Here is a 19,734-nt window from a genome sequence, read left to right as displayed (position 1 = left end):
TTTGGCGAACTTTAGAACATCTCAATTAAGGAAAAGTTTTCCCTGAAATCAGGCTTGATGCCTATTGCTGCTCAATGCTCATAGTAAACGTACTGTATGAACAGTGCTTTATAATATTATATAGTTGTTTTGGGGATTTTTCACCTGCACCACTCCCAAATCCTAATAGGTTTCTCATGGTAGTCCCCTAGTGCTTCAGCAATTACATTTTTTTTAATATAAATATTTTTTGATAATTTTTTTTCGCATACATGTTTGTATTTTATTTTAATTGTTTTCATTTTTATAAAAAAAAATTACATTTAAAAATACACTTTACATCCATTAGCCCCCTTTTGTCTTAGGCGCACAGCCACACAACAGCATTCATTTTCAAAGGATAATTCCATTGTCACCTGCACCTCCCTGAATGCCACATGCCCACTTGATGCACAGAAGAACACAGTTACATCTGTATGTTGTTGCTCTTTTTTATTCTTGCTGATTATAAATGAAACTTTATGTTGGTGTGGTTTTACTTTTGAACGGATAGACTTTATTTTTATTAATTATTTATATCTTAAGTAACCACACTAAAATATATTGTTTATACTAGTAATTCAAACTGCAACAATACCACTTTTCACTAATGTTTCTCTTGCTTGTTTATTAAACTGGGGTGGCATGGTGAGGAAAAGAATGATGGATTTAACCCAGATCTCTTGACTAGGGGTGAATGTTTTGATTTGTTGTGCATGCCGTCCATCAGTTGTGTGTCTTTTGCTTTCTCACCCTAAGTGTGCCAGTTATGCCCAGACATGGGTCCCTGGCTCACTGTGCCATTGGATTCAAGCTATCATGGCTGATGAGGGGTGAAACCCCGAAACCGGTACTAGGATGCTTGTTTCTGGTCCAGGAAGGGCCTGGCTTGGCAGTTTGGGCTGGATAGTTCCCATGAGGCACAGGGTCAAGACTGATTTGCATATGGACATGACTAAACTGGGGTGACATGGTGAGCAAAAGAATGATGGATTTAACCCAGATCTCTTGACTGGGGGTGAATGTTTTGATTTGTTCTGCAGTCCATCCAAGAATTGTGTGTCTTTTGCCTTCTCTCCATAAATGTGCTGGGTATGCCCAAACATGGGTCCCGGGCTCACTGTGCCATTGGATTCAAGCTTTCCTGGCTGATGAGGTGTGAAACCATGAAACCGCTCCTAGGATGCTCATTTCCTGTCCAGGGAGGACCTGGCTTGGCAGTTCGGGCTGGACTGTTTCCATGAGGCACAGGGTCAAGACTGATTTGCATATGGCCAGGTCTAAACTGGGGTGGCATGGTGTGCAAAAGATTGATGGATTTAACCCAAATCTCTTGACTAGGGGTGAACGTTTTGATTTGTTCTGCATTCCGTCCATCAATTGTGTGTCTTTGGCTTTCTCACCCTGAGTGCGCAGGGTAGGCCTAGACATGGGGCCCGGGCTCACTGTACCATTGGATTCAAGCTATCCTGGCTGATGAGGGGTGAAACCACGAAACCGGTCCTAGGATGCTTGTTTCCCTTCCAGGGAGGACCTGGCTTGGCAATTAGGGCTGGACTGATCCCATGAGGCACAGGGTCAAGACTGATGTGCATAAGGCCAGGTCTAAACTGGGCTGGCATGGTGAGCAAATGAATGATGGATTTAACCCAGATCTCTTGACTGGAGGCAAATGTTTCCATTTTTTCTGCATTCCATCTATCAATAGTGTGTATTTTACTTTTTGATGCACAAGAGAAGAGGCATCCCCCACAATACTACCATACAGATGGTATGTACATATAATGTGTGCCCATACCACATGCGGCACCAGTGTGCACATCTCTTCTGCCTGTGAAGCTAAGTGCCATTGCCAACTGACAGCTTCAAGATGGCCCCAAAGAAAGGTGCTATCAAGAAAGTGGGCAGATATAAGAAGGAGCCCACCATCACTGGTATATTGTCCCAGACCTTTTTTGGGCAACGTCGCATGCATGCCGCACCGGCCTCCGGGGAACAAGCAGGCAACAGCACTCCCGCATCAATGGCCCCACCCCAACCTAGGCCCAAGCACATGTCTGGCACAGAGGCAGCCACAGTAATGATGGTAACGCTGACCAGCAGTAATGTTGAATTGGAGCTATCTCTCACAAAATAGTACTCAATCATTGCCAGCAACTCAGCTAAGTGGACAACAGCTGCAGCAAGCAATAGTTCTTTCTCCTGAAGTAGGAACACATTGGGAAACTGAGGTTCATAACAAGGAAGTAGAAGAAAGCCCTCTTTCAGAAGATTCACTGTCTTCCAAATCTCCAGCAAGAAAAAGGAAGCATACTCTACCATCTCCTTCTCCAAGGCCCCCTTCCGATGATCAAGACTCCACTTGGATCCTTCCTCAATCTGAGATATGCCAGCAAAGGCAAAGGAAAAGGAAACTTCCTGAAAGCCTTAGATTTATGGCTGAAGAAGAGGAGGATGAGGACGACTCAGCCATATGCTCCCTTTGCAATATAAGTATTAGTCAAGGTAAGCTTGGTACACAGTATGTAACCGGAGGCCAAACAACTCACTTGAGAAAACTCAACACAATCCACTGGGAGGTGCACCTTAGCAAAAAGAACTGCAAGTGGTGAGAGCAGGGAACCTGAATCTGCTCCAATCAAGGTGGAAGGTGAAGGTGAAGGTGAAGAAGAGGGTGACATTTTCATTGCGCAAATAATCCACGTCCAATGCAGTGGAGTAGTAGCGCCCACATCAGCAACATCGCAATGGCAAAAGACTCAGAGTCAGGTCGAGACACCAAGGTAAGAGCATATAGTGACTGCCCAATGAGACACACATTAAGACTACCACCTTCTTCTCTCAAGAAGTCACCTGTGTCAGTGGTGCCAGAAAAGAAAACAAAATCCAGGCTACTCTTCCTGGCATGTTTAGGCAGAAGGGGCAGTAGGAACACAACCACGCACCAGCATTGTTCAATAGGAAGCTCGCTAAAATGTTAGCGCTGGACCTCTTTCTTTTTTCTTTTGTGGAAGGAGTGAGTTTTCTAGATTTTGAGGGGGCCATCTGCCTGAAATGGAAAGATCAAAGCTGGATCTTTATTGCCAGAGTTGCTGTTCTGGCGTTACATCACGATGTGCTGGAATTGGTTGGACAAGCTTTGCAGAATGCTGTTCACACTATCCAACTGATGACAGACATGTGGACCAGTTACTAAGCCACCAATTACATGTGCATCACTGCACACTGGATCTCTGTTGTGGGGGTTAGATGAATGATATCTGCAGGTGTTGATACTGCTGAAATACGTAATGGCACTTGGAAGTATGCAACTTGAGCCATGGAGAAATCCCATACAGCTGCAAAAGTCTTGGATGACTAACAACAAGGTTTTTGAATGGTTGCCACCCAGAAGGCTTACGGTTGGATTTGTTGCCACAGACAATGGCAGTAATAAAGGTAAGGCCATGTCAGATGCGGATATTTCAGGGACCTGTGTTTGGCGCACTGCATCAACATTGTTCCATCGGACTTTCTAAAAAAGGAAGACTAAGTCAGCAAATAGATAGCCTTATTCAAAGGCATACACCCACGCATAACCTGTGCTTAGCACACATGTGCTTCCTGACAATACCCTCCTTCAAACTGAAGCATCAGGGCAGCTGCAGGTTCGCAGTACTGGCATCCAGATACTGTAACTCCCTTCCCTCCGAAATTAGATCCTGCACTGAACTTTTGAGCTTCAGGAAACTCCTTAAGACTTGCCTGTTTACACAAGCATACGAGTAATTCAACAGGGTTGCGGAATCTCTTAGAGCAGCGCCATGAAACCAATCGGTGTACGTACGCTTTATAAGAATCTTTTAACATGACATAACATAACTTACTGTCCACCTGCAAAATAATCTACACCCATTTCAGCCATTCTTTTAAAGCCAGGATGCAGTTGAGGATCATTCAGTGTGATAATAGAATGCCAGTTCCCCAGGAGGTGCCAACACATAGGAACTCAACTTATTACATGTTGCAATATCTGTTTGAGCAGTAAGTCCGATTAATGAATATATCATGCAAAGAGGGGATGCAACTATGAAAGGCATGATCATTAAAATGGAGCAGTGGGGCCTAGTCAAATGCCTGACAGAGATGCTGCTTCCTTTGAGATTTTTTTTTATGTGGGAAGTCAGCAAGGAGGACAGTACAATAGGCTATCCCGTTGCTGTATATGCTACAGGAACAACTAAAAGAGGTGTCTGAAATGAAGACATGTATGGACGAAAAAGATATGCACATGAGTGGGTGAAGAGATTAATCCTTTGCTTGGCTGTTAATACAAGGCTGCAAAGACACATTGTGTCACCCAAACATTACATCAGTGCCAATTCTTAATCCATGGTACAAACAATTACTTGCCACTTTCATTTTTTTTTCAGACGAGGATGTTTCAAACTACAAGACACGGATTGCGGAGCACGCCAGTGTCCTAAGGAGAAGTTCTGGGGTGCAGCTGTCAACTTCCATAGAACCTGAGGGCAGTGCAGTTGGCCAAGAGCAGCCAAAACCAACAACAAGAACACCAGCGACAACAACAAGAGCATTGCCCCCAAAATCTGCATTTTATTGATTTCATAAGGCAGGGCTTAAGTCCAGGGCAGAGGCAAAGGCAAAAGAGATTGAGCAGGTTTGAGCACAAGTAACTATTGAGAGGATTGCCCAGGCCTATCTGGATGACCCAACAGAGGTCTATCTGGATCTAAACCCATTAGTGTATTAGTATGGGAAGAGGAGACAATGGCCAGTGCTCAGCATGCTGGCAATAAAATATCTAACATGTCCGATATCTAGGGTGTCTGCTGAGCATGTGCTCAGTGTAGCTGGTACAGCTGTCACAGTGAGAAGGATCAGTCTCTCACCCCAAAATGTGGAGAGATTAAGCATGATCAAAACGGATGAGCAATTTATATCACCAAATATACCAAACCTCAAGTAAGACAGGAGGGTGATGAGGGTGATTGGTTGGACTCAGGTCATGATTCTGTGTTAACTGGACAGCTTCTGGTTGAACCACCTGAGTTTGAAGGCAAACTCTACTTCCCTGACTTCTGAGTAGGCCTGGGCCACCATTGCACATTCTATCGCTGATCTGCTGCGACACAAAAAAGGAAAAAAAATAGAACTATAGCTAGGGGAACATTAAATTGTTTTTTTTGTTTGTATCTGACAAATGAAAGCCCCACCATTTTATGTAGGGCCGGATTGGATGTATGGCCATTTTCATGTATTGCCGGATTGGAGTTAGACCAGTGTACAGTGAAGAAGCTCCCCCCAATTACCTTCAAGGACATTGGAAAGACAATGCCTGCCTCTATCCACAAACCTCTCCCTCGCCAAAACCCCATGCATCCGCAGAGCCAGAAAGGGGGAAGAGCCTTCTGCTACATTGTGGCCAAGACCTGGAACACGCTCCCTGTCAACATCAGGCATGCGCCCTCCCTGAACACCTTCAAGAAAGCTATCAAGACCTGGCTCTTCAACTAATCAAATCTGCTGCCCCACCCTCAGCGGCTTGAGACCCTCCTGGATGAGTAGCGCGCTTAAAACCCCCTGATTGATTGATTGATTGATTGATTGATCCCGTGCGTATCCTTTTTTCATCCCGTAGCAGGACTGCCCCAGAATATTTGATTTACAAGACTGGCCATTGTGTGTTGCGTGAATCAAAGAAGATCAACAATGTACCACCGTGCTTGAATTGGAACAGGTAAGTAATGCACCAATGAGTGATTGTGAGTGCTGAGATGACTCATGTGCTGGCAGATAGTGAGGGTTGGTTTTCAACTATAATTTGTAATCTTGATTGTGTTTGTGATGATCTACAATGTTGGTAGGCTAATGGTGATAATTCCACACTGCTTTGTTTTCTGGTTCACATTCCTCAAAGACCTGACTAGCCCATTAAGCTAACAAGCACAAATCTACACAAAATATTATGCAGATACTGGATAATGCCTGGCGAGTACAGGTTAATGGTTATGTTTAATAACGGGTCTTTCTGGAACTGTCAGTGGAATTTGACACAGTAGATCATAAGGGTCTCCTGTCACTCCTAGCTGCACAAATGGGTGCTTGGGGCCCGGTGTTGGCTCTAAGCTGGTCCTCACTTCTTACAATAGAACAGCAATGGATTGACTGGTAAAAAGGGCGATCCTGAGCTCCAAAAGTATCTGCAATCTTTTCAAGGGGTGTTGTTGGAGGGAACTGGGGCCCCTGATTCAGAGCCAATAGAGTGTTTTATAAATTCTTTTATCCCTGTGGTCCAGGCCCTCAAACATGCTCACTGCTAGGGGTGTCTTGCAATCTACATATCAATAGCCCTTACAGCAGAAAGCAAAGAAATCAAAGGCCTTCCAGACACACAAATTACTCTGGAATCATCAGATGGCCCATTTATGATTGCCATAATCAATGTTTATAACCATACAAACCAAAAAGAAAGAATGGAAGAATAAAAAAACCTAACAGATGAGATTATGAAACTGCAGAATGAGGACGTTAGGTCAGAATTCATAGTTTCTAGAGACTTTAATATGTGGCTTATGGGCTCATCGGAACCAAATGAAACTCTTGAAGTGCAGGAACAAATCTGGAATATACCACTGCAGGGCAGATTGCACCAGCAAAAAAACTATAAGAAAGGGCAAATTACTGCTGGGATAGCAAGAGCATATGGGACTTCAAGTAATGAATAGCCACTAGAGCCCTGACATACCACCTGGATTCTCGTCCCATTCAGAGATTCAAATCTCATTAATTAATTATTCTGTGCTGAGTTTGCCCTTACTGAAATATGTTTACTTATTCAGGGTAGGTGAGGCTACTAATAGTGACCTGCCAATATTCATGAAAGTTGGTAAAACATCGCAAGCAAAGTCAAAAACTATATCAGTCCACACGACATTCAAAAACAGAAATCAAAGGGGCGATGTGAGGGGGCGCCACGCCCAAAAAGGATTCCTCGCAGTGCTTTATAAGGTAGATGTCTCTTGTTGGGCAAATCAACTGGCCCTATTCTTTCACTATATTCTCTGCAATAACATTATACCTTTCTCATGGACTGGCTCTTTAATATACCCAATTTACAAAGGAGGGTAAAAAAGAAACCCAGGGAACTATCAGCTGATGCCCTTAATGGACAATGAGGCCAAACATTTTACCGGAACCCTATGGCAAAGACTTCAGTCTTGGGCTGAAGATAAAGCTATAATTCCACTGCATCAAACAGTCTTTTTAAAAAATTGTGGTACTGTAAATTTCGGAACCATGTTGGTAACATGGTCCTACCCTGCCGATTTTGGTATCGGCGAACCGCAAATGACTAATGTGGTATGTATGAGTGTTTTTCGTCATGTTTCACCGATGAATTCACCATGTATACGATACTACATGTCGAACCCTCGGGTTCCATTTTAAAAGGGTAACCATTTTGTGGTTGCCCTCACATAGGCTGTGCATTGAGGCCATGCCCAGGCCTAAAGGACACGCAATCTTTCTTTTGTTTCTGTGTGACCTATGCAAACTGACTCCGCTGCCCGAGGTTAGTCCTGCCCGGCCGGTTCCTTTTACTGCGGCCTTATGGGATTAGCATCAGGGCCCAACACATCATAAAGTCGTGTATCCCACGCAACTCCTGACTAATCCCTTTCACACTCTACTCTGTTTCCTACTTTATGGCTTGATTTACGAGTAGGAGGTGTCCGTTTTATTGGGGTCTGCTGATATCTGATGAGCGTTCTGAGCCTCGCTGGGTAAATAATTATGTGCTGACCGAGCTGAAATGTGGGATTATCATCATGACTGTGCTCTTCCTTTGAAGTGAAAATATGTGAACGACCACTTGTAAAATAGGGGCGGTGTTGCCCAGAGCGTAATATTCTGTATATAAGAAAAGACTGGTTTTTGGTTGGGAGCAGTCTCCTGAGAACATACACCGTGTTGTACTTCTCGGATACCTGTGATTGGTCTGCAGCCAATAAATACGATCTTTGACTTCACCTAGAAGACTCTGTGTTTCTATGGTCCGAAACAGGAAGAACTCGAAGTCTTCGGGTGTGTCCCCTGGCACCGCTGGGTTGGTTCTGAAAAACCCAGTATTTCAGTTGGCGCCCAAGGTGGGACGATTTCAGCGGTACCGGTCCAAGCCAGAGGTTCGTAAGGAGCTTCGTGTGAAAATTCTGGAGGAAGGCCGCCACTTCATCGACCCCTGCATGTCGACGTGGTCCGAAAGTCTTTGCCGCGAGGTTCTCCGCGTTCCGACAGCTACAAAGGACTGCTGCCCTGACTATCGCCCTGTTTTGGACCCTTGATGATTTGGTAGAGCGAAACGATTTAACGAGTCTTCTGGTGACGTCATCGATACCTTAGTTAAGTATAAGTGGAGCGTCTCCTAGTCCTTAGTTTGGTTTGGTATCCCTTTGGGATCGCTTTGATTTGGAACTTGCAAGTGCCAAAGCCGAAGGACTCGTGTATTCACGAGACTATCGTATTCGATAATCCTTTGAAGTTTGAAACTGGACTAGTGAGCGACGATGCCTGGTTCTAGTATATTTGGAAATTTGTTTTGTTTGGGTTGTAATAGGGACTCCCTATTAGAGGATTCGTGTCCGGTTCCTCCAATTGGAACTCCAACGTATGAGCTTTATGTGAAACATGGCGTGGGCCCCATTGCGTATAATGAAGTATGGATCCGATACACCAGGAAGGATGGTGTTTTAAAATGGCCCCAAAATGGTAGTTTCGACACAGAAATCCTAGATAACTTAGAAGTTAAATTATTTAAAAAGAAAGCCCGGCCAGCGATGTTTGATTCTTTCCGCCTATGGCGAAAGGAAGCCAAGCAGAAAGATATCAAATTTGCCAAGAAAAATAAAAGAGAGAAAGGTATGTTGATAATGCAAGCAGCCTTGCAGTTTAAAGATAATGAAGAAGAGCAAATGAATGAGCAGCTGCACAGGCAACGTAAATTAGTGATTGATAAATGCTACCCAGTTTTGCCGCCCCTTCAGCAAGATGCGTCAGAAGAAAAGGAGAAACATCCCCTAATGTCACATTTGCTGAGTTTGCCACCCCCGTATGCGCAGAGTGCTACAGCGCCTCCGCAGCCTTTAAATGTACGGCCTCCAGTTAATTTGCCGCAAGCTTTCCCGCAGCCGCCAGCTCCTCCTCACCCGGCTCCTATGCCTACGGCGCAGCCCTCTCAAGGGCCGCCGGTTTCGCTGCCTATCTCTTCTGCGCTTCCTGCGACTTTACCTAGTACATCAGCTGCCTCCCTCGGCGCTCTTCCTGATACGACCCCTGTACCTGTATCTGCACCCGTTTTTCTTCCCTCTGTCTTTCCCCCTGTTCTTGCCTCAACTTCTCCTTCTACACGACAACGAATAGCTAGTGCGGTCACTAGTTTTATATTGCCTCTCTTTGGGTCATCTAGTACGACCCCTGGTTCACAACGTACGCAGTTGCGTAGTCAGCTGCCAGGTTCTGAAGTGAAAGAAGTATTAGACCGCATGGCATATAAATGGATTGTTTTTCCTTCAAGATATGATGTAGAGTCTGTTGTAAATGTTTTTCATCAATGGGAAGCACCAAAACAGAAAAATGTGTGTATTCCTCTGTGAGGAATTGGAAGATCATGGTTTGGACTTAGGCCCGCAGGAATTGTGTTATGTACGGTTTGAATTTGGAAAAGGTACGATTGTGGGTCCCGATGTTGAGAAGGCAGTTGCGACATTATTGTCTTTTAGGATCGAGGGTCCTTCTCAGTCACTGTTTGAACGTGACTCTTCTGATAGGAAGGTTAGACAATACCCTATGAGAGAAGTCCCTCCGGTATGGAAGGACGCGGTTGATGCCGCTAACGGTATTGCTGCTATGCCAGCTCATTTCCAACGTGTTTGGGTACATGTTCCTTGGAAGCGATCAGAAGTTTTAGCCCTTAAGCAGACATTGCCTGACCCCCAGTAAAAACCCCGCAGGATACTATAAGGAGTTATCACAGACTGCAGAATCGTGTGTCATGAACCTAGCTGACATAGATATGTTGTTCGGGAATGTCGTTCCGCAGCCTTTATGGGGGTTGATTCGTAATACAGATCATGCTGCAGAACTAGGTGACACATGGGCTAATATCACTGCTACAGACACTAGACAAGTTGGTGGTGCGAAACCTGAGCCCTTAGTAGCAGAACTCCCTGGTAGAATTATTACCTACATGAAGACTTTAATGCCAGCGATGCGTGTGAATTGGGATAAATTATCCGCATGCAAACAAAAGAAAGACGAAACAGTGTCTGATTTCTTCACCAGGTTTGAAGAAACATTTATCGACCACAGTGGTCAAGACATGAGTACGGAAGGTGGTCAACGGTTATTTGTTGATAAATTTGTGCATAATTTGCTTCCCGAGTTGTGTAAGAAATTAAAAGATTCAGAGAGTTCTTGGGCTGTTTCCTCATCAGCGCAAATACTGGCTACTGCACAGTATTACGAAAATAGGGATAAAGATGAGAAGGATAGAGCAGACAAGAAAACAAAAGAATTAAAGACAAAGGTTCTTTTACAGCAGGCTTACCCGCCACGTGGAGATCAGAATAACTATAAGCAAGGTCAGAGTAACTATCAACAACCCCAACAGTTTCAGAGTAACTCGCAAAGGTTCGGGTATTCCCAACCGCGTGTTCCTGTGGGTCCCAATCAGTGTTCGTATTGCAAACAAGAAGGTCATTTTAAGTATAGTTGTCCTATATTGTTGCAGTGCACGAATAATGCTTATGGCGCGAGAGGTAGAGGTGGTCAGCAAGCTCCTAGAGGTAGAGGGCATGGGAATGTTCCCCAGAACGTGCGTCCTCTTCCGCCTCAAAATACGATGAACAGTTTTGATCAGCAGGCCAATGTAACTGGTGGGACAGCTCAGTACTATAATAACGACTATTATGCAGAAGATGGAAATGCGGAAGGTGATGATTACTAGGACAGCCATAGACAGAGAGAGGGAGTTGTTTCAGTACCAGTGGACCAGAGTGGACCGTATGTCAAGGTGACTACAGCGGGTGTATCAGAGCCTTTTCTATTGGATACTGGTGCTGCAAAGAGTTCAATTATGCACTCAAAACTCCCTGGCGCGCCTTTGTCTGGCGAAATGAATGTTTCAGTAGGTTTTTCTGGCGCCCCGGTTAGGGACCCGATCTCTAGTCCTATGCCCCTTTCTGTTGGACCTTGTGAGCTGAAAGCACCCCTTATCCTAACGACAGGTTGTGGTGAAAATCTGTTAGGATTGGATTTGTTAAAGAGATTACATGCGACATTATATTGTTCCCCCTCGGGAGTACAACTTACACTGGGTAGGGAGGTGATTTCTCCAATGTATTTGTCGAAGAATAAACTGCCAGCTGAATTGTCGTCTCTTCCGGATGTCCTTTGGGCTACTGGTCCTAACGATGTGGGTCGCTTGGAAATACCGCCATATGTGGTCACTTTGAAAGCCAGTGTTAAATTGCCACGCATTCCCCAGTACAAGATCTCTAATGGAGGTGAGAAAGCGTTGTTAGCGATCATCTATGACCTGATTGAAAAGGATGTAATCGAAGAGACAAGAGGCAACGTTTGCAATAGTCCTGTTTTGCCTGTTTTAAAACGTACTGACCCTTCTCAGCCACCTGTTTACAGATTTGTGATCGATCTTAGAGAGGTAAAAAAGATGGTTGTGCCACAGTTTCCAGTTGTCCCTGATATAACTGCCTTGTTAACTATGATCCCAGCTTCCGCTGCTTGGTTCTCAGTGATTGATTTAAAGAACGCTTTCTTTAGCATTCCGATTGCAGAGGAAAGCAGGGATGTTTTTGGTTTTAGTTTAGGAGGTCGCAGCTTCCGCTTTAAACGCGCCCCGCAGGGCTACTGTGAAAGTCCATCAATATACAGTCAGGCTTTAAAAGCGCAGCTTGATACAATTGTCTTACCTAGTGGTGCTACCCTTATTCAGCATGTTGACGATTTACTAATCGCCGCGGATACTGAGGAGATTTATAAAGAAGCTACATTGTCATTGTTGCGTCATTTGTCTGCCTTCCATCACAAAGTGCTTCTCTCAAAACTGCAATATTGTTGACAAGAAGTGACCTACTTAGGTCATCTCTTGTCGAAGGAGGGAAGGAAACTGACCCCAGAAAGAATTCAGGCCATTGCACAATTGAGCGTGCCAAGAACACAGAGAGAAGTGCGTGCTTTCTTGGGTATTACTTCATACTGTAGGCAGTGGATCCCGAGTTTTTCTTTGCTGGCAAAACCTTTGATAGCATTAACATGCAAAGATACACCGAATCCCGTCCCATGGTCTGAAGAGTGTCAGAAAAGTTTTTCGGAATTACGTAAGGCATTATGTTCGGCTCCTGTATTGGGTACTCCCGACTACAGTAAACCTTTTACATTGTATGTTCACGAGAAAGAAGGTTGTGCGTTGTCAGTGCTGACACAGTCTTTTGGAGACAGACAGCGGCCATGCGCGTATTTTTCGTCGGATTTGGATACGGTAGCCAAGGCATTGCCAAGTTGTTTGAGAGCCACAGCGGCAGCAGCTGTTTCTATTCGACAGTCTGCAGGGTTAGTAATGAATAACACGTTGATTGTGATGGTGCCACACGCAGTGGACATGTTATTAAACAGGACCAAGACACAGCACTTAACTAGTGCTCGATTGTCAGGTTATGAGTTGACACTGCTAGCGAGTCATGTGCACATAAAGAGGTGCAACACGTTGAATCCAGCTACCTTACTGCCGATTTCAGCAGACACAGATGAGATTGAACAACATGATTGTCTGTTCAGAACAGAAGACGAAACAAAAGGGAGAGTGGATCTTAAAGATACTCCCCTGGTTGAGTGTGATGGTACCTTATGGGTGGATGGCTCGTGTTTCAAGCTTCCGAATGGTGATACGACTGCTGCATATGCTGTCACGACTTTGCACACAATTGTTGAAACTGCACGTATACCACATAATTCGGCTCAAGCAGCAGAATTAATTGCACTTACAAGAGCATGCGTGTTGTTGAAAGGAATAAAAGTGAACATATATACTGACAGTCAGTATGCCTTTGGCGTGGCCCATAGTTTTGGGCGCTTGTGGAAAGAAAGTGGGTTCCTGACTTCGCATGGAACTAAGATTCAGAATGGTCAGTTGGTGAATGATCTCCTTGAGTCGTTGACCTTGCCATTACAGGTTGCGATTGTGAAATGCAGTGCACACAAGAAGGTTATTGATGATGTTGGTCGTGGTAATGCATTTGCTGACGAAATCGCGAAAGAAACAGCAAAAGATGTGACGAATCGAATGTATGTTACAGGCCCTGCAAGATGGGTGGGTGATGTTGGAATGTGTGAAGACACGATAGAGAGTGTGAAGTCCCTTTAAGCTGAAGCCACAGAGAAAGAATTGAGCATGTGGAAAGAAAGTAAGGGTAAATTGGATGAAAATGGTTGTTGGATTGATCTGTCAGAACACCGGCGATGGTTGTTACCTGATGCATATGTGCTTCCAGTGGTCACGATGGCACATGGAATGGCGCATATCAGTGTGAAAGGGATTTGTAAGTTGTTGGCTCCAGTATGGCAAAATGCTGGAATTCCCAAGTGTGCGGAGAATGTGGTCAAGAATTGCATGGTGTGTCTGAAATACAATCCTGGTAGGGGAACTCCAACTCCAGCTGGCCATTTTGCGCCTCCAACGTATCCGTTTGAGGTTTTGCATCTAGATTTCATCCACATGGAAAGGTGCAACAATTTGAAATATGTACTTGTTGTTGTCTGCGCTTTTTCAAGGTGGATAGAAGCCTATCCCCTAAAAGACAATACTGCCTTATCCACAGCTAAAGCCCTTGTCAAAGAATTCTTCCCTAGGTTTGGAATGCCAAGGATGGTATGGAGTGATAATGGGAGTGAATTTGTGGGACGAGTGATGAAGAATGTATGTGAGGGACTAGGTATAAAGCAGAAATTCCACGCTGCAAATCACCCCCAATCAGCTGGACTAGTAGAGTGTTACAATGGCACATTGAAGCTCAAATTAGCCAAGATCCAAGCGAGTTCTGGTCTTAAATGGCCTGACGCTCTGCCCTTAGCACTCCTATCAACAAGAATGACTGTGCATTCACGGGTGGGACTTAGTCCCTGCAAAATCGTGTTTGGCCGCCCGGCCAATATATGGGGAGTGCCAAGGCCTACAAAATTCAGCAAGATCGAACACCCAATACTGCTTGATTATTTGTATGAATTGACGGCTAAATTGCGTGTTTTACACCAACAGGTGCATGATACTCTGCCCCAGGTCTCTGAAGATCCAGGACATCCTATCGATCCTGGATCATGGGTGCTGGTCAAAAATTTCAAAAGGACAAAGAATGATGAGCCCCGTTGGACCGGCCCCCATCTCGTCCTTCTTTCCACGAGATCGGCTGTTCGAGTAAAAGGGAAAAAGAACTGGATACACGGCGTTCACTGCAAAAGGGTCCCTTTGCCATTGCCTTACGACCAGTGGGTCCAGAAAGGAATCGCTGACGCAGAGACTGAGACTGTGCCTCGTTTCCTGCCGTTTAGCGATGCACGAGTCAGTCAGTCAAAAACTTTATTTCGGCCACAAGGGCCATAAAAGCAGAATACAATACAACAAAATATATATCGAAAACAAGAGCAGATCACTTTTTAACCACCAAAACAGAATAAAATGATTAAATTAAAATTTTCACATTGTTAAAAATTGGTGGAAAATTTCCTACGCTGAAGCCATGCAGCATTAAGAAAGCGTGAAACTGCGAACACAATTGGGGGATGGGTGTCGTATTTTAAAACTCGCAGGGCATTAACACAGTCTCTAAAACCAAGGTTCCTACAAAGAAGGATGCACGAGTCAAAGGAACGCTTTCTGAGAAGGAAAGCGATGACATCTTGCAAGAAACTGTGCCACCGTCAATTCAATTGGACACTACAGAGCCTGAACTCTTGTTTCAAGACCAAACAGTACCTACAAGAAGTCGCTACAATCTGAGGCCGAGAACTATGGACAAATAAAAATTATTTTGCTTTGATATATTTTTTTTTTGAGAAGTGCAGCTCTCTCTTCCATCTGAAAAACTTTCTTATTTTTGCTTTTTAGAACCGCCGTCCGGGTTCAGCTGCAGGGTCGCGGTGCCAAGACTTCGGGGTACAAGCCGGAGACGTTAGGTCAACGGTCTGGTGGGTCCAGGGCGTTCCCTGGACTGACAGGTGTACTCCTTAGCAGAAGACACTCACCCGCCGCGAACAGCACGATTAGAGGATGGAGTTTTTCGAGATGAAGAGACCCGCTGAGGAAATAAATTTTAAGAGCAGAATATGTAAAGTAATGAATAGCAAACGTTTTGTAATATCATTTCTGTTTGTCCTATTCAGCATGATGATGTTTTCTGTAAGTTATGTATTATTGTCTTTTCAAGTGCCGTTTGCACCCACTATACAGCCCATACCTCTTCCTACTGTTTCCTCATACTCTTTCCACTCTCTGCCTGAACACGAACAAGCTAGACGTTCTGAGTTCGTAAACAATTCGTTTATTCAACTTCTGCACCAGCACCAGCTAGTTATGAATACGACAAATTGCTGGGTGTGTGGTTTGATGCCGCATACCATTAATAAGGGTATCCCATATCTAGTGCTGCCGTTTAGCTATAATGTGTCATCATGGGCATTCCAGACTATGTTTCTTTTTGCACTTGAGACCTATTCCCCACGACCACCACGTTCCATTCGACCTAGCACGAACAATAAAGCCTTGATGAGAGAAGTTGCTGACATGAGCAGAGATATCGATGCATATTCATCTATTCCCAAGGATGAGTTGCGAGCTTATATGGGTTGGAACGCGACGGGGTATAGCATTAGTCTGGGCGAGAAACAGCGTAAAAGTTCATCCCCGATTTGGGTCGTACCCCACATAGGTTGGTTCTGTTTACAAGGTAATGGTCAGAATCCAAGAGCTCAGTTAGGGAAGAGTGACTGTGCTGAAACGTACATTTTCCCATCACAGTTTCCCCCTGCATTTTTGGCTGCCAAGGGTACATATTTTGTTTGTAATGATCGAGCATATACATGGTTGCCCCCTGATTTCTCGGGCACGTGTTATGTTGCAAATTTGCTACCGCCGACATTTACTGCCGCCTCTGATTATCACAAGACCAGAGTTGTGAGAGGCGTTGTTAGTAAGGAGGATACTGCCGGTCAGGAAGCGGGAGACTTTTTCCTGGGTTTCCTGCCGTTTTGGGGACCAATGGTCAATAGTAGGAACCTGAGACAACTGACTCGTGTAGTTGAAACCACTGTTAATGTAACGGCTGGTGCCCTTGGTAACTTGACAGCTGAGCTCCAAGCGGATCGCCTCATGATGTTGCAGAACCGTATGGTTCTAGATGTCATACTTGCAGACCGTGGTGGGGTATGCAAGGTTATCCAATCAAGCTGTTGTATTTTCATACCAGATAGCGCTCCGACCGTCTATCAAGCCTTCTCCAAACTGCATAAGATTTCCGAATCCATTCATGTGGATAAAGGAGACTGGTCGATGATGGGGTGGTTCTGGGGACTGATATCAGCATGGGGATGGAAGATTCTAATAGTCATTGGGACGATCTTAGCCATCCTTTTCCTGTTCTGTCTATGTGTACAGTGTGCTCCTGTAGTGTGTAGCCTCTGTGTTACATCATGTGTAAGGAGACCTGTATCAAGGGACGAACTAAGCAATAGGATGATGCTACAGCAACATCTTCATGACTTTATGAATATAGACCTGGACTCAGATTAGTATGAGTATAGTTATTGCCTATGTAAGGGCAAAAGGAGGGTCTGTGGTACTGTAAATTTCGGAACCATGTTGGTAACATGGTCCTACCCTGCCGATTTTGGTATCAGCGAACCGCAAAGGACTAATGCGGTATGTATGAGTGTTTTCGTCATGTTTCACCGATGAATTCACCGTGTATACGATACTACATGTCGAACCCTCGGGTTCCATTTTAAAAGGGTAACCATATTGTGGTTGCCCTCACATAGGCTGTGCATTGAGGCCATGCCCAGGCCTAAAGGACACGCAATCTTTCTTTTGTTTCTGTGTGACCTATGCAAACTGACTCCGCTGCCCGAGGTCAGTCCTGCACGGCCAGTTCCTTTTACTGCGGCCTTATGGGATTAGCATCATGGCCCAACACATCATAAAGTCGTGTGTCCCACGCGACTCCTGACTAATCCCTTTCACACTCTACTCTGTTTCCTACTTTATGGCTTGATTTACGAGTAGGAGGTGTCCGTTTTATTGGGGTCTGCTGATATCTGATGAGGGTTCTGAGCCTCGCTGGGTAAATAATTACGTGCTGACCGAGCTGAAATGTGGGATTATCATCATGACTGTGCTCTTCCTTTGAAGTGAAAATATGTGAACGACCACTTGTAAAATAGAGGCGGTGTTGCCCAGAGCGTAATATTCTGTATATAAGAAAAGACTGATTTTTGGTTGGGAGCAGTCTCCTGAGAACATACACCGTGTTGTACTTCTCGGATACCTGTGATTGGTCTGCAGCCAATAAATACGATCTTTGACTTCACCTAGAAGACTCTGTGTTTCTGTGGTCCGAAACAGGAAGAACTCCAAGTCTTCGGGTGTGTCCCCTGGCACCGCTGGGTTGGTTCTGAAAAACCCAGTACTTCAAAATACAGGAACAGCAACTAATATCGTAGCCCTCTCCGTCTTGACTGACTTTGCAATTACTAATAACCAGCCACTACATCTGTGCTTCATAGGATCTACAGCTGCTTTCGACATGGTGGGTCGGAACAAGTTATGGTCTAAACTAGCTAATTGAATCATCCCATTGGGCATGCTAAGAGCAATAGAGATGCTCCATAATAATACCTGGTTGCGGGTGAAATTGGGAGATGGCTCCTACCTGTCGAGAGCCATCAAAACATCACAGGATTTAAAGCAGGGTTGTGTGCGTGCACCCACCCTCTTAAATCTGTTCTTTCCTGATCTTTCATCAGCACTAAATAATATCAATAGTCATGCCCCAAAGTTGAAAAGAATTTAGCCTCCATCTTGCGCTGTGCTGATGATCTTGTGTTAATCAACAGAACGAAGGTTTTTCAATGCAACTCTAATATACTCTGAGAAAAACAGGATAATGATTAATGTGAAAAAGACCAACACTCTAACAATAAATCTGTCAATGCTTATAAATACTGACAAGTGTTTTTCAACTCCAGTTGTAGTTTCAGCAATCAACTGAAATATATTAAATGGCATGACAATGCACTTATAGCAGGTCTTGGACCACTGCATAGAAAACAGAAGGGCCCAGCTCTTACACCGCTATTATAAGATGCCCAAGCAAAGATTTCCCCCAATTTGACATATGGGATATAAGCCATGAGAGGGCAGGACAGTATCATATTGGATAAAACAGCAACCAAGATCTACAGGAGCATCTTTAAATTACCAAAATGGACGTCTCCTGCCCACATCAGACCGGATTTTGGATAAGTCTGGTAATCTATTGCCTGGGAGGCACCTTTTGTGAACTGTTGCTATAACTATAAACTAGCTTGTCTGAATTCACTAAATCACCACCTCTGGCTAGAATTACAAGGAGGGCCAATTCACCAACAAGAGCCTATTTAAATTCAGCCATAACCATTTTGGGCCTATCATCAGTATGGGATTTATCGCTGAGTAGGTCTGAATTTAAAAGAATAACAAAGTCCAGTACAAATGCACTCTCACTTTTGGAAGACAAAATGGCCTTCGCAATCTGCAGTCATGAATGGCTAAATGCTTAATAACTATTTGGAGATGAAATCCCAGAGTAATTTTGGAAAGGTTTTAAAAATATAGTCTGGGAGTCCTGCCTGTGGCACGCCCCGCCATGGAAAAGAGCAGAGGGCCAGGGTATTTGCAGGCTGTGTGGACAGGGGATTGAAGACATTGTCCATGTGCTATGATTGTGCAAGGTCACTTTAGAGGCTCGCCAATCACTTCTTCAAAGAAAATGTAATAAACTAAGTATCAGGACTTGCAGAGAGGCGGTTGTAGCTAGCTTTAATCCAAGCAATCCTCGGCTGAATGGTTCAGTGGTAAAATACCCAGAGAAGGTAGAGAAGGAGGGTTCGAAATTGGCATCAGAAGTGAAAGTTGAAATATAAGATGAATTGTAATAACGGACAATACATAAAACGAGATTAGCCCAAACACAGCAAACATAGCAACTGTTCACAGTTTGGCCCGGAAGGACTAATGATGACTAGCACGGTGCACTTTACAAATGCTTATCGACTTGAAAAAGGAAGTGGCTGGGCACCATAGCACTTTAAATATGCTGATAATACTGCATTCACTGTAAAGCTTTGCATGCACTGTAAGGCTCAGCATGCTGTGGTCAATAAATGAATTAATTACATGATTAATGTGTGATGATGCTATGCACTTATGCACTTTTTTCATACCGAGATAAACCTGTGCACTGAAGGGTCTTGTTTTGTTTAATGACATTTACACTGGAAGGCCACTGCTGTTTTCAACAGAGGCGACCTAGCTTGTGGGAGGTGGTGGAACTGAAGCCTCTGACTTTTAATTTTTAATTTATGTAGATTAACTAGCCTCTGCACTGCAGGCTT

This window comes from Triturus cristatus, chromosome 4_1 (genome assembly GCF_964204655.1).
Source record: "Triturus cristatus chromosome 4_1, aTriCri1.1, whole genome shotgun sequence".
In the NCBI taxonomy this organism is placed as follows: Eukaryota; Metazoa; Chordata; class Amphibia; order Caudata; family Salamandridae; genus Triturus; species Triturus cristatus.
Note: the sequence above shows the minus strand (reverse complement) of the source record.